General features: G+C 39.7%; 1 long non-coding RNA gene across 1 annotated transcript; it reads left to right on the top strand.

The window, feature by feature from the left end:
* The first annotated feature begins 2,183 nt into the window (after window positions 1-2,183).
* Window positions 2,184-14,548, top strand: LOC107132306 (uncharacterized). The gene is made up of 2 exons (XR_001496700.3): window positions 2,184-2,290; window positions 14,006-14,548. It is a non-coding gene; the product is annotated as an uncharacterized lncRNA (long non-coding RNA).
* Window positions 14,549-14,759: the final 211 nt, after the last annotated feature.

Below are 14,759 nucleotides of genomic sequence, written 5' to 3'. Positions count from 1 at the left end.
AGGCAGTGCCAAAGAATATTCAAAACACTGCATAATTGCACCCATTTTACATGCTAGCAAAGTAATGCTCAAAATCTCCAAGCTAGGCTTCAACAGTACATGAATTGAGAACTTCCAGATGTTCAAGCTGGATTTAGAAAACGCAGAGGAACCAGAGATCAAATTGCTAACATCTGTTGGATCATAGAAAAGCAAAAGAATTCCAGAAAAACATCTACTTCTGCTTCATTGACTATGCTAAAGCTTTGACTGTATGGATTACAACAAACTGTGGAAAATTCTTAAAGAGATGGGAATACCAGACCATCTGACCTGCCTCTTCAGAAATCTGTATGCAGGTCAAGAAGGAACAGTTAGAACTGGACGTGAAACAACAGATTGGTTCAAAAGTGGGAAAGGAGTACATCAAGGCTGTATACTGTCAATCTATTATTTAACTTGTATGCAGAGTACATCATGTAAACGCCGGGCTGGATGAAGCACAACCTGGAATCAAGATTGCTGGAAGAAATATCAATAACCTCTAATATGCAGATGACACCACCATTATGGCAAAAACAAAGAAGAACTAAAGAGCCTCTTGATGAAGGTGAAAGAGGAGAGTGAAAAAGCTGACTTAAAACTCAACATTCAAGAAATGAAGATTATGGCTTCCAGGCCATCACTTCATGGGAAATAGATGGGGAAACAATGGAAACCATAACAGACTTTATTTTCTTGGCCTCCAAAATCACTGCAGATAGTGACTGCAGCCATCAATTAAAAGGCACTTGCTCCTTGAAAGAAAAGCTATGACAAACCTAGACAGCATATTAAAAAGCAGAGACATTACTTTGCAACAAGGGTCCATATAGTCAAACCTATGGTTTTCCAGTAGTCATGGATGGATGTGAGAGTTGAACTATAAAGAAGGCTGAGCACTGAAGAATTGATGCTTTTGAACTGTGATGTTTGAGAAGACTCTTGAGAGTCCCTTGGACTGCAAGGAGATCCAACCAGTTCATCCTAAAGTAAATCAATCCTGAATATTCATTGGAAGGACTGATGCTGAAGCTGAAACTCCAATACTTTGGCCACCTGATGCAAAGAACTGACTCATTGGGAAAGATCCCGATGCTGGGAAAGATTGAAGGCAGGAGGAGAAGGGGCAACAGAGAACGAGATGGTTGGATGGCATCGACTCAATGGACATGAATTTGAGCAAGCTCCAGGAAATGGTGAAGGACAGTGAAGCCTGGCATACTGCAGTCCATGGAGTCACTAAGAGTTGGACACAACTGAGCAACTGAAAAACAACAAAACATAAAATGCAAGAATTATTAAAAATAAAATACTAGAACATGCCTTGAGAGATTGTTAATCATCACTTTACATCAGCGTTAAATGATCTTTTAGCCGTGTTGTGTGTAAACGTAGTGTAAATGCTATAATGTCTACAATTGTTTTAAACTGTTTAATGTATTATACATGTCATTCCTCAGGAACTCTAGCATATTGTTTTAGTTGCAATATTTTGGTACATGTTTGCCCCTCCATAGTTGCCAGATAACTGCAATATAAACTTTTCTAAAGCTTTGAATCTTTCAGGTATTAGTTCATTTGCTACTTTGGCAGAGCTAACAAATGTTCTCTAATTTTATTATCCCATTTCCTTTTGAATGACCAATTCCTCTTATTTTTTTTTATTTTTATATTTTGATATAGAAATTCACCTTGAAAAATCCATAAAACAAATATATGATGAGATTGACAAACATTCTGGACCTTACCATGAATTCTGACTTTGGAAGGCAGAGGAGAGGGATAAATACCATATGAGTACAAAAAAACCATGACAAATTAACTGATGATAGTGAAAATTTTCCAGTTTTTTTTTAATGTATCAATCTATAACAATGTAAGATTATAAAAAAAAAAAAAACTTCAAATAAAAGCTGAAAGCCTTCCCCTATCTGTGTCCATTATAAACTTGGACTATATCCAGTCTGGGGAACTTGACCTTTATGTTAACTCAAAGCATGATCTCTAGAGAACAATCCTAAAACAAACATGGTGGACTCCTAAAGACGAACAGGAAATCCAGCGTTTAACCTGGTGATCAAATCCCTGCCCAGGTCTCCAATATTCATTAACCTTGAGTTCAGGCACCACTGCACTAAGAGACATTAGGAAACTTCTGTCCTGCTGGAAATTCTGAGATAAGCCAGAACTGGAAAGAACATTGTGAGAGAACCTAACAGACAACTCTAAAGAAGAAAATCAGCTTTCACAATTGAACTACCAAGCCCAGGTAAGTTGAGAAGAGTGACAGCTTTAGCAGAAGAGAAATATCAAGAGAAAATCCCAGTGAGGAGAGGAGTGTAGCATGAGATGGGAAGCAGGAAGTGGAAAAGGGGAGTAAGAAACTAAAAGGACAACAACAGTAACAAAGATCAAATCTGAGAACTTTGTAGGAAACAGGAGGGCAGAGAAACCCATCTCCCTACTTCCAGAAAGCCATTTCTCACCCCGGACTTTTTCACACACATGTGCACACAAACACACACCACACACTCTAAAAAGGTTAGATTACAAAAGAGGGTTGATTACAATAATTTACACTGAGATGCCACAGAAAAGTGGCAGGAAAATATCCTTGCCCTGCCTAGTGAAATGGGGTGGGTGATGGAGGTGGGGTGATCAAGACAAAAGAGGGAAACTCGGAAGGGGAGCTTGTATGTGTACAGGAACTCTGTCAGCATCTTCTTATCTAGCATCTGATTCCCTGACTGGTTGGAATAGTCCCAGAGCACAGTGGTTGCTCAACATCACTGTAAGAAGGAAAGCTGTTGGCTAGCAAGTGAAAATGTCTGTTTCCCACCCCTCCTCCAGTTTAGGTCAAGAGAGATAGACTAATGGATAGAGCTCTCTTTCTAAAGCCTTACTCAGACTTTTAAGCAAATCTTCCAAAGACATTAATGTTGCTACTTTTTGTAGCATAAAAATTAGAACTTATTCCCAATTTATCTTAAATTATTAAATTTTTATTTCAGCATCCTTCTATCTGAGAAACAATGACTCCCAAACTATAGTGTCAATAACCTCCCTCCAAGGAGAGGATGAGGTGTATGAAAAGAGTAAGATGGAAACTTACATTACCATATGTAGAATATAGATAACCAACAGGAATTTGTTGTATGACTCAGAGACCTAAAACAGGGCTCTGAATCAATCTAGAGAGGTGGGATGGTGAGGGAGGTTCAAGAGGGAAGGCACATATGTATACCTATGGCTGATTCATGTTGATGTTTGACAGAAAACAACAAAATTCTGCGAAGCAATTATCCTTGAATTAATAACCCTGTATATGAGACAGCAAAAGAGACACTGATGTATAGAACAGTCTTATGGACTCTGTGGGAGAGGGAGAGGGTGGGAAGATTTGGGAGAATGGCATTGAAACATGTGAAACGTCATGTATGAAACGAGATGCCAGTCCAGGTTCAATGCACGATGCTGGATGCTTGGGGCTGGTGCACTGGGACGACCCAGAGGGATGGTGTGGGGAGGGAGGAGGGAGGAGGGTTCAGGATGGGGAACACATGTATACTAATTAAATAATTTTCTATTAAAGAAAAAAAAAAAGAAAGAGAAAAGAAAAAGAATAGAAAAAGAAAAATAAATAAATAAATAATAAAAAATACTTTTTAAAGAGTAAAAAAATAAATAACCTCCCACCAAAAAAAAAAAAAAAGTTGATTTTAATCCAAATTAGGCAGAAACTTTCTTGGAGAGTGCAATTAAAGACAAAATACATTATTTTTCGTGAGACAGAGGCTTTCACAACTTCTTCACAGAATTCTGGGCCTTAATGATTATAGAAGATTCGTGAATCAGGCAGTTCATTAAAATCAAATATATGTGGTGTTTCTGTGTGTGTGTGTGTCTATGTATATGTCCAGAAAAAGAGAAATAAATATTGCAAAATGTTAGCAGTTATTGGATCTAGGTGGAAAACATAAGGATCTTTAATATCCTTTCACCTTTTTGTATGCTTAAAAAATTTATAATGAAATGTTGAGAATTATGCAAACTTATGTGTATAACCTGAGCATTCCCATTCAAATTATCCTATTATACTATAAGTGTTTTTCTGGTACCTTTTTCCACCAAGTATATCATGGCTACTTCTCCATGGCAATAAAGGTATGTGTGCAATATTATTTTCAAAAGTAGTCTATGGCTTTGCTTTAACTTTTTAAGACTAATTCTCAATTACAGATGTTTAGATACTTTGCGTTTGTTGTTATGTTAAATTAATGCTATAGGCGTTTTGCATACACATCTTTACTTGTATGTGATTATTTCCATATACAATCCCTAAAAGTAGAAATACCAGGTCAAAGAATGCACATTTCTTTACATTTTGAGACACTTGCAAGATTACTCTTAATACAATTTGCAGTTATATATTCCCTTCCATGGGCGCCCCTGGTAGCTCAGCTGGTAAAGGACCTGCTGGCAATGCTGGAGACCTGGGTTCGACCCCTGGATTGGGAAGATCCCCTGGAGGAGGGCCTGGCAACCCACTCCAGTATTCTTGCCTGGAGAATCCCATGAACACCGGAGCCTGGCGGGCTACAGTCCGTGGTGTCACAAAGAGTCAGATAGCACAGCCTTACCTTCCACAGTGCATGAGTGGGCCCATTTCCTCACAGTCTTGCTGAACATTGGTTACTAATTTTTAAAAGCATTTTCTATTGATAGGATGGTAAGCATTCTTTTAATTTGCTTTTATTTCATCATTGGTGATTTTAAATTTTATTTCATATGATTATTGGCCATTTGTAATTTGTCTTTTGCTTTTCTGCTGGAGTATTCACAATCCCCTTATTGATTTTATAAACTTCTTATATAATTCTCTTTTATAATAAAGCCATGTACTTTTTGTCTTTTAACTTTGTTTATAGTGCTTTCTATATCTCGTGGAGATATTTTTATATAACCAACCTGAATTTTTCTTTGGATTTTGGCTCTAAATGTCACTTTTAGGTAACATCCTTTTCCGTCCCTAGGTTATGAAAATCTTGCCTGTATTTTCTTCCACTATCATTACGCCTTTTTTACATTTAAATGCTAATCTATTTCAACTTTAAATTGACATTAAATAGCCATACTTTTTGTTTTGTTCTGGTTTTCCCCAAACCAAGTAGAATAAGTACTTTTTTTCCCCAACACCATAACTTTCCCAAGTGTCATTCATCAATAACCTCAGGATGATTAATTCTGCATCTTAATTCACTTTCTCTCTACTCCTAAATTGTTTGCCAATCATGGCCATTTGAATTCAGAAAGTACTACTAACACAAATATTCACACAATGATATTTCAGGACATTCATACACGTTTCTGAAGTTCTGAAAAATCACTTCAGAGCCACACAAGTTCCCCCAAAGTATCAGCTTTCCTGCCAAGCCACCCCACCATATCCCATCTTCCAGCCCCTCCACTGATAGGAAATGCACTAAGAGTCTCCACTCATTTAAGAAGTGAGTTAAGTGTTCTTACCCCAAGAATCCCCTGAACAGAGGAGCGTGGTGGGCTACAGTCCATGGGATAGCAAAGAGTCAGACATAACTGAGTGACTAAACAACAACAGCTAAGGAAAAGGTAATATTTTTAGCAGTCTTGAGAGTTTATCAAAGTCTTCAACTCACAGAGGGGCTTTCCTGGTAGCTCAATTAGTAAAGAATCTGCCTGCAGTGTAGGAGACCCAAATTTGACCCTTGGGTCAGGAAGATCCTCTGGAGAAGGAAATGGCAACCCACTTCAGTATTCTGGCCTGGGAAATCTCATGGACAGAGGAGCCTGACAGCCTACTGTCCATGGGATCGCAAAGGTCAAACACAACTTAGTAACTAAATCACCACCAGCTCACAGGGAAGGACGGAATTTTCTCCCAGGCCACTGCTATTTCACTTGCTCTACACATGTGACAAGTCAGAGTGTAGCATTTCCTTAAAAAGACTTCTCAGGTATTCTCTGATCACAGATGTGGAAGACAGGGAAACCTGAACCCAATGGTAAAGGGAAAAAAAATCTGTCCAACAGTTGTTATTCATGTTTGTCTATGAAGTTTTCTTCCTCATTGTGAGTGTGGAATCTATGTGTGTGTTTGGCAGAAATGAGATGAAAAGAGACATGTTTCTGTTTCTACAGAATAAAGTAGAAAGTCCTTTCTATTTTTTTCATAAAATGGTTAATGAAGTACTATAGAAAAACAGATTTCCATGAATCAGGCAGAATAAGCTTAACGTGTTTGCTACTTCCAAATCACGTCTCCACTTTCTCTGTCATCTGAAGCCAATAATCACAGCGTTTCACATCAATGAATTTGCTTTCTTTTAAAACCTAACCTTGTTAGGCCTAAGGTTAACACTCTGTGAGTGTTAATCACAACTTTATTTCATCTCTTCCAAGCAGGTCATAACCTGTCCCTCTAAGACTATCTCCCTCCCCACCAATTTCTCCGGGGAAATGGGCATCATTCTTGCCTATGTTGGTCTTTTGTTGTCTTTTTTGCCCAGCCACTGGAATAAGGATGAAGTCATCTAGTTAAACAGGTTCATTTCTTCCCAATCAAGAAAAACCAGCCCAATCCCTTCCATAAGATAGCACTGTAAGCTGTAGCCATTTAGAGATCTATTACTGAGTATGTGACCTATGAGACTGAACCAGAAGGCACTAGAAATGTAGCCCCATTTACTCACCTGTTATTCAATGATGCAAGCAACTACTAACTTTGTGAAACTTAAGTGCTTACCTTCTACAGTCTATTTGCACTCATGAAGTTCACCATTGGAGGATAGAAAAATTAGCATAAAACAGGATATCTATGATTATTTTTGGAAGTCCACCACTGTGCACTTGAACGATCTTTCTCTCTTTGGTCTTTGCCTAAACAATGTCAATCAGTCCAGATTATACTGAAAGATTGGCAAGATACAGAAGATAGTTGGGAGGTACCATACCTTTTGAAAAGGTATGATTTAGCCATATAGAATCCACCCTGTTTCAGATAGGGAACTTTCAAGCTTTGGCATGTCTCCTTGTGCTGACCTGCCAACCTCCACACACTATGTTTTGAAAGCACTTCCTCCAACTGCCGCTGAATTGGCAGGGTGGACCTCCTGTGGATCAGTTTTTCCATTCTCTCAGTCCGACTTAAGCATGGTGATCTGTTGTCTGTCAACCTTCTATTCTAGACCAGGCTCTGCCCTTGGCCTGTTCAGAAATCTGGGAGCTGTTAGAAAAAAGACTCCTATTAATGGTGTGTACCATAAAGCCAGGCATCTAAGCCTTCCCCACCTCACCAGCCACATACCACTGGCTTTGAACCAGCCATAGGCAGGGGCAGAGCCCAGGATATGTAATCATTTGGTTTGTTTAAACCACATTCCTTTACTGAATGCTCCCTGGTCTCCTCACATATCCTGTGTGCATGTGTTGTGTGACCAGAAGCCCTTTAGTCTTCCTGAAGCCCAGGGGTCCTCTCTCTAGACTCAGCCCAGAGCTATCAGTGACATCTCATGACTTGACCTTTTGATCCATTCCAAAGAAGGAATTTTACTTTAATCACCTTTCAAATAGAAAGTGAAATCAACCATTGTTTACTGAGTACCATATCTTTGCCCAGCATTGTCTAGAACACTCCAAGATGGTACAAATGTGGTAAGTCATTATCCCTGACTTCAAGGTACTTAAAATTCTATTAAAGGGACAAGGCCACACCCAGAGCCATGTGAGAAGAACAAGTCGTGACAAAAGTAAGGTTTTGTCTAAGATGTGAGATGGAAAGGTCAGGGAAAACTTCATGAAGGAAGTTGACCTCAAAAGATGAACTGATAGTGTTTTGCATTGTAGAAAAAAATCAGAAAGTAGGAAAACAAGAGCATCATAATGAAAGGCTTTTGATGTTTTTAAGGGATGATTGGATAGGAAATGACTTTTGCCAAAGAATACATCTTAATAATAGGAAGAGGTACCATTTAATGAGAGTGTTTGTAAGGTACACAATATACTGTCACATCTACATATATGAAACGGTATTTAATCTACACAATAAGTTCAGATTCTATTTTTCAGTTCAGTTCAGTCGCTCAGTCATGTCTGATTCTTTGTGACCCCGTGGACTGCAGCACACCAGGCTTCCCTGTCCATCACCAACTCCCAGGGCTTCCAATGAATATTCAGGACTGATTTACTTTATGATTGTCTTCTTTGATCTCCTTGCAGTCCAAGGGACTCTCAAGAGTCTTCTCCAACACCACAATTCAAAACCATCAATTCTTCAGTGCTCAGCTTTCTTTGTGATCCATGTCTCATATCCGTATTTGACTACTGGAAAAACCATAGCTCTGACTAGACAGACCTTTGTCGGCAAAGTGATATTTCTGCTTTTTAATTTGCTGTCTAGGTTGGTCATAGTTTTTCTTCCAAGGAGTAAGCATCTTTTAATTCATGGCTGCAGTCACCATCTGCAGTGATTTTGGAGCCCAAAAGAATAAAGTCTCTCACTGTTTTCATCGTTTCCCCATCTAATTGCCATGAAGTGATGGGTAAGTCAGTTCAGTCACTCAGTCGTTTCTGACTCTTTGAGACCCCATGAACCGCAGCATGCCAGGCCTCCCTATCCATCAACAACTCCTGGAGTTTATCCAAACTCATGTCCATTGAGTCGGTGATGCCATCCAACCCATCTCATCCTCTGTCATCCCTTTATCCTCCTGCCCTCAGTCTTTCCCAGTGTCAGGGTCTTTTCAAATGAGTCAGCTCTTTGCATCAGGTAGCCAAAGTATTGGAGTTTCAGCTTCAGTACCAGTCCTTCCAATGAACACCCAGGACTGATCTCCTTTAAGGATGGACTGGTTGGATCTCCTTGCAGTCCAAGAGACTCTCAAGAGTCTTCTCCAACACCACAGCTCAAAAGCATCAATTCTTCTGTGCTCAGCTTTCTTTATAGTCCAACTCACATCCATACATGACTACTGGAAAACCCATAGTCTTGACTAGATGGACCTTTGCTTACAAAGTTAAAGAATTAAAGAAGCAGGGTGACAATATACAGCATTGACGTACTCCTTTTCCTATTTGGAACCAGTCTGTTGTTCCATGTACAATTCTAACTGTTGTTTCCATCACTGCATACAGGTTTCTCAAGAGGCAGGTCAGGTGGTCTGGTATTCCCATCTCTTTCAGTATTTTCCACAGTTTATTATGATCCACACAGTCAAAGGCTTTGGCATCGTCAATAGAGCAGAAGTAGATCTTTTTCTGGAACTCTCTTGCTTTTTCCATGATCCAGCGGATGTTGGCAATTTGATCTCTGGTTCCTCTGCCTTTTCTAAAATAAGATTGAACATCTGGAAATGCATGGTTCAAGTATTACTGAAGCCTGGCTTGGAGAATTTTGAGCATTACTTTGCTAGCGTGTGAGATGAGTACAATTGTGTGGTAGTTTGAGCATTCTTTGGCATTGCCTTTCTTTGGGATTGGAGTGAAAACTGATCTTTTCCAGCCTTGTGGCCACTGCTGAGTTTTCCAAATTTGCTAGCATACTGAGTGCAGCACTTTCACAGCATCATCTTTTAGGGTTTCAAATAGCTCAACTGGAATTCCATCACCTCCACTAGCTTTGTTCATAGTGATGCTTCCTAAGGCCCACTTGACTTCACATTCCAGGATGTCTGGCTCTAGGTGAGTGATCACACCATCATGATTATCTGGGTCATGAAGATCTTTTTTATACAGTTCTTCTGTGTATTCTTGCCACCTCTTCTTAATATCTTCTGCTTCTGTTAGGTCCATTTTTTTCCTTTATTGAGCCCATCTTTGCATGAAATATTCCCTTGGTATCACTAATTTTCTTGAAGAGATCTCTAGTTTTTCCCATTCTATTCTTTTCCTCTATTTTTTTGCACTGATTACTGGGGAAGCCTTTCTTAACTCTCCTTGCTATTCTTTGGAATCTGATAGACAGAGTGCCTGATGAACTATGGGCAGAGGTTTGTGACATTGTACAAGAGACAGGGATCAAGACCATCCCCAAGAAAAAGAAATGCAAAAAAGCAAAATGGCTGTCTGAGGAGGCCTTTCAAATACCTGTGAAAAGAAGAGAAGCAAAAAACAAAGGAGAAAAGGAAAGATATACCCATTTGAATGCAGAGTTCCAAATATGTCAAATATGTCAAATATGTTTTCAATATGTCAGCAAATTTGGAAAACTCAGCAGTGGCCACAGGACTGGAAAAGGTCAGTTTTCATTCCAATCCCAAAGTAAGACAATGCCAAAGAATGCTCGAACTACCACAAAGTTGCACTCATCTCACACGCTAGTAAAGTAATGCTCAAAATTCTCCAAGCCAGGCTTCAGCAATACGTGAAGTTTTGGGACTGGATGCCATGATAATCGTTTTTTGAATGTTGAGTTTTAAACCAACTTTTTCACTCTCCTCTTTCACTTTCATCAAGAGGCTCTTTAGTTCCTCTTTGCTTTCTGCCATAAGGGTGGTATTACTGCATATCTGAAGTTATTGATATTTCTCCCTGCAATCTTGATTCCAGGTTGTGCTTCATCCAGCCCAACATTTCACATGATGTACTCTGCATATAAGTTAAATAAGCAGGGTGACAACATACAGTCTTTATGTACTTCTTTCCAAATTTTGAACCAATCTGTTGTTCCATGTCCAGTTCTAACTGCTTCTTCTTGACCTGCGTACAGATTCCCCAGGAGGCAGGTAAAGTGGTCTGATATGCCCATCTCTTTAAGAATTTCCCACAGTTTGTTGTGATCCTCTCAGTCAAAGGCTTTAGCACAGTCAATGAAGCAGAAGTAGATGACTTTCTGGAATTCTCTTGCTTTTTCGATGATCAGTGGATGTTGGCAATTTGATCTCTGTTTCCTTTGCCTTTTCTAAATCCAGCTTGAACATCTGGAAGTTCTCGATTCATGTACTGTTGAAGCCTGGTTTGGAGAATTTTGAGCATTACTTTGCTAACATGTGAGATGAGTGCAATTGTGCGGTAGTTTCAACATTCTTTGACATTGTCTTACTACTGTTAGCCTCATTTAAAGATAACGAAACTAAAGTTTAAGGTGGCTAAGTAGTTTGCTCAAAATCACAGGTAGCAGTAGCGTTAAGATTTAAACACAGTTCTGTTGGACTCCAGAACCAAGGCCTTGGCCAGGTTCACCCAGACTTCTGATGTACTGTTATCACTCTAGGTGGCCACAAAATTCCCAGTCAGAGCCCATATGGCTCAAGATTCCTAGAACCTCCATCCTTGAGTGATATTAGTTTAAAAACCTGTGATAGCATCTGCCTAGGAAGAGCATCAAACTGTCTCTTCATGTGCTTTTATAATAAACAGACTGCAGTGCCCTGCTGGTGAAGAATGTGGATGCTCGAGCCTACAAGGTTATAATGCTGCTCATTATAGTCCAAAGTAATCCCAGAATTTATGACCTATCCTTACATAATTGGCAATCAAAAAATCCCCTGCTTTGTGTATGGATAACACTTCCAGCAGTCTCCCCTCACTCCAAGGATAGGTTTCAAAGCCCCAGTGGATGCCCCAAAGTGCAGGTGGTGCTAGACCCCAAATATACTGTTTTTTTCCTGTATATACATATTTAAGATAAAATTTAATTTATAAATTAAGTACTCTGAGATTAACAATAGTAGCTAATAATCAAATAGAACAACTATTTATTCTATAATAAAAGCTATGGAAATGTAATTTCTCTCTCTCAAAACATCATACTGTACAAATGCAATGCCTATTCCATCTTAACCAAGCATTTATCATGCACTGCAGCCATAATTTTTGCAGTTTGAGCTGTGACAGCAAAACTAGAGCAAATTTCTTTTTCCTTCTTCACAATTTCAAAGATAGAAGATTCATTCTTACTGTAAATCATAGCAACCTCAGAGTACAATTTTTTTCTTTCCTTGTTAAGTCAAGAACTTACACCTTTTCACTTAAAAGAAGCACTTTCTGGCTTCTCTATGGAGTATCTGAATTGCCAACCTCCCTGCTCTTACATTTTGAGTCCATTTTTAAGTAAAATAAGTGTTACTTGAACACAAGTACTGCAATACTCCAACAGTAGATCTGATAACCAAGATGGCTACTAAGTGACCAGCAAGTGGGTAGCTTACATGGCATGGATACACTGGACAAAGGAATGATTCAATTCTCAGGGAAGAAAGGAGTGAGACAACATGGGGCTGCATCACGCAACTTGGAATGGCATGCAATTGTTTATTTCTGAAATTTTTCACTTAATATATTCAGACAGTGGTTGACCATAGATAACTGAAACTATGCAAAGTAAACCTGCAAATAAATAGAGTAACTACTGCACTTAAAGCACCCCCCAACACACACTGGTCTTACAGATTCTTCAACCTGCCTCAGAATAAATGCAAATACTTCAGGTCCACCTAGTCATGTCTAGGCCCAATCTAGATCTCTCAACTCCTCCATTGCGGGGCAGAATTCCTGCACCATCTACTACCTAAACTGTCTTTTACATAAACTGCAATAATGCCCCACACAAATTCATGTGAGTCTTCTCCTAATGCTTAAGTCATCATTTAGCAATGTGTCCATTTATTCAGTGTATTCTTATTAAACGCTCACTAGACACTAGTCGCTGCTCTGCCACACAAACAGTATCATAAAAGGATTTTTTTTTCCTATTCCCCTTCTTGTTCTTCCCTATCCTACTTCCTAGAGGTTAATTACCTAACCTAATAACATTAAAGTTATGCTATGAAGGGTTATCAGTATTAGTAAATGGGTTATTGGCTTGTAGGAGTTGCAATCTAATGATTACGAGCCTATATCTTAGTTTTTCTAGGACAGAACCAAAAATGGATTCTACTGGCCTTGAGTATATTTTGATGGGAATAGGATGGAGCCAGGAATGCTGTCAGAGGGATATAAAAGGAAGATGGGGAATTGTAGGGACAGATGGAAGAGGAGATTTCCAGGGTCCACCTGTTAAAGTTATCTGTTGCTACATAAAAAATTACCCCAAAGTCCTTGTGACTTAATAATAAGTGGGCTTCTCTGTGGTTTCAGTGGTAAAGAATTCACCTGCCAATGCAGGAGAAAGGGGTCTGATCCCTAGTCCGGGAAGATCTCACAAGCCACGGAACAACTAAGCCCTTGCACCACAACTGTTGAGCCTGTGCTCTAGAGCCCAGGAACTACAAAGCCCATGCACTGAAACTAGAGAGTAGCCCCCACTCACCACCACTAGAGAAAAGCCCATGCAGCTACAAAGACACAGCAGGGCCAAAAATAAACAAAATCGTTTAAAAAATGATTATTATATCTCAGATCTTCTGTGGATAAGCAATGCACAGGGCACTGTGAGGAAATGGCTTGTTTCTGTTCATAGTCTGAACCTCAGCTGGGAGATGCAAAGGCCAGGGGATAGATCATCCTGTGGTTTTTCCACATAACCTTGGCTTCCTTACAACTGGTGGCTAGATTCCAAGAGCGAGTGTCCAGAGAGAGAGACAGGAGAGAGAGAAAAAAAGAAAAGCAGAAGTTGTATCCTTTGTATGACCTAGCCTCAGAAGTCACAAGGTATCACTTCTGCCATACTTAATCAGAACCTAGATTCATAGGATGGAGACCTAGGATTGACCACTTGGGAGCCCCACCTCTCAGCGGTGTAAGTCACACTATAAAGAGAGCACAGAGAATTGAATAAACCTAATTGTATGGCCATCTTTATAAAATACAATCTACAATGCCACTTAGAGGTAAATCTGAATGAACTCCTAGATGATACAATGTGTGTGGTAACTAGATGTTTTTGCAGTCTCCCCTATAGGATGTTGGGCATTTCTTGATGGTAGACTTTATTAACATACCTAATATTAATATTAACATTATTAAGCTGGAAGCCAAGGTCCTCAGTATCCCCTCCTTTATATTGTTCCAGGTCGCTGCTGCTGCTGCTAAGTCGCTTCAGTCCTGTCCGACTCTGTGCAACCCCAGAGATGGCAGCCCACCAGGTTAGAGTTGGCCAAAAGAGAAATGAGTATGGGATTTGGTCACCAGAAGTGAAGCAGTGGGCATTACTCCACGAAGACCATTGAGGAGAGATACAGTGAGGAACAGCTGCTCAGCAGGTCCTGGCTTATCTTTGCTCTCCTCCACCAGGTTTCCAGCTCTTCCTTGTCTGCCCATGCCCACCACCAGGCACTTGGCTGTGGACCTGTAGAGGTAGCAACTGTACAGATCATCAGCTTTTCATAGACCTTACATAACTTCCTGTTCTCATTCCTGCTTCAATGGCTGGAAATACCTTGATTCTCAGATTTTTCCCTATGACTCCAACTTATTCACCTGCATCAGTGCCTTGAGAAGATGAGTTAGCCACTTTCCTTATTCTCAAGTTCCCTCTTGTTGAAGTTCAATATCTCATCTCCTCCTACAGTTTTTTAAAGTCTAATTCCTCCAATAAATCTGTGATTTGATAACACTCATAGTGTCTCTGTTTCACTGTCTGGGCCCTGACTAACAGAATTCATATTGAAAAATCTTGGGAGTATCTGGATCAGTGATAGCAGCAAATCCACGTCCTTCCTGTTCAGACAATGTAAATGCTGGGGCATGGAAAGAGCCCAAGCCAAGAAGTCAAGAAGTGGAACTGACAGCAAACCCAATAAATAGTCCTCTGAACAAAGACATTA

This window comes from Bos taurus, chromosome 3 (genome assembly GCF_002263795.3).
Source record: "Bos taurus isolate L1 Dominette 01449 registration number 42190680 breed Hereford chromosome 3, ARS-UCD2.0, whole genome shotgun sequence".
NCBI classification, from domain to species: domain Eukaryota; kingdom Metazoa; phylum Chordata; class Mammalia; order Artiodactyla; family Bovidae; genus Bos; species Bos taurus.
Note: the sequence above shows the minus strand (reverse complement) of the source record. Positions and strands in the feature narration are given on the sequence as shown.